This window comes from Oreochromis niloticus, unplaced genomic scaffold, assembly GCF_001858045.2.
Source record: "Oreochromis niloticus isolate F11D_XX unplaced genomic scaffold, O_niloticus_UMD_NMBU tig00008065_pilon, whole genome shotgun sequence".
Classification (NCBI taxonomy): domain Eukaryota; kingdom Metazoa; phylum Chordata; class Actinopteri; order Cichliformes; family Cichlidae; genus Oreochromis; species Oreochromis niloticus.
In genome coordinates, this window is record NW_020328945.1 from 27,617 (window position 1) to 29,511 (window position 1,895).

A 1,895-nucleotide genomic window follows, 5' to 3' on the forward strand; every position below is an offset into this window, starting at 1 on the left:
CGTATAGAGCCCTGAGTCGGCCACACTGACGTTCCTTAAAACGACAGAGGCGATTCCGCTGTGCATGAACTGATCGACCAGTTGCATTTTGCCTTGGGTTAAACGGTCCTGTCCGGGTTGAAAGACCAACCGATAACCAAAGAGTCCGTTTTTTGTCCACTCCACTGAAGCGATTTCTTCTCTAGTAGGAAGCAGACACTTAAGAAGCAAAGCTCTTTCTCGACCTGGTAAGAACAAATTGCACCATGTGAATTATGAAGAAATAAGCTGGTATGTGCAATGTATCAGCTAGAAACCAGGCAGGGGAGTGAATGAATACGAACCGGTTACTGTCGGTGGATACGTCGGATCTGCTGTGCCTAAAGCACCATACCCCAGCGCCAAAAAGGATAGCAAGCCAAACTGGATCATGTTCCGTGGTGGTGACGAGTAATTTACCAAGTGCATGCGTTACTATGTAATAATATACACTCAGACGTTTAGATTCGCGAATGAGAACTGAATCAGACCAAAACACAACAACGATTAATACATCTAAGGATGATTGTGTATTGGGGGGTTTCACACAGGGAGAGTGTATGCAATCGCCACACCAACGTAACCAGGGTACAGACAGTTCGCCTACAACCAGGTGTGTATGGGTTGGATCCCAAATCTTTGGAATACGTACTGTAAATTGGGGACTCTTGCTCTCAGTCCCCTGACTGAGAGCGCAAAAACCCACACTCGTTCTAGTGGAGTCTCATATTTGATTTGATGCTTTGGTTGTTGTTGTATGTTCGGTGTACTGTGCTTGTGACAAATAAAGACACATTGAAACAGACCAGGTTCCATCGAGTGTTGCTTTTTTTTATTCAGGACATACACAATCATCATGCCAGGTACAGGGTGTTGTTGCAATATCCCACTATGCTTATGTTGCTGCAATCCGTGGCTTCGTGGCCGTTACGAGTGCTTGTTGTCAATAACCGCTCGAGTCGGAATATTCGAGCCTTCGGCGTGTTTCGTTCCAGAGCTTTTCGTTCCAGATGGCAAAACCGTACATTTTAGCCGGTCTAGCGCTCAAGGTGCATACTTCCATGTAGTCTGACACATCGTCTTTGTCGGAGGGCACGCCGTCGACTTTCACATACTTGAGTCTGAATGCCGATTGCGACGTTGCTTTGCTCGAAGAAGCGGTGGGGGAATCGTTACGCTCGTTTGTTCTCCTGGCCGCTTCCATGACAGCGTACGCCAACATGTTGAAATGTCCGGTCTCCATTTCTTTGGTAGCGGAGTGGCTTTGTTTGTGTACAACTCCCACACATTGTTTCTTCAGGTTACACACCAAAGTTATGTCTGGAGCAAAATAAACATTGTCACAGCTCAGGTCAGGTTGCAAAAGCAGTAGATTTGCATCGTGGAGATGGAATTCGTTCGGCGTAATCCCACCGGCCGTCCACACCTCCCTAAGAAGCGAAGCCATGAGTTTCACCCTCAGGTACGGCTTCACGTTACCGCAAAGTTTCAGGGTCACATTCGCACACGATTCTAGTCTTGCAGTGAACTCGGACCACATCGCTGCGGTTTTGAGGAAGATGACCTTCAGACGGCCGAAGGACATGGGAATGTGAGCCAATACCATCATCGCACGGACGAGCTCCTTCAACAGCCGAGACTTTGTGTACGGGCGAACAAAATTCGCATCGACAATCTTGCGGGCGGCGGGCATTTTCTCATTCTCTGTTCCAAAGTAGAACGTGCGACACAACGTGTACATCTCCTTCATCTGACCCGTCTCGCGGGTAAGCCAGTCTACCGTCTGGCGCTCAGCTCGCTCGGGGAAACATTCGCACACATATGTACGGCACGCCTTTGAGTCGCTGTCCGGAAATTTGTCAGGGTGTACCAACGAT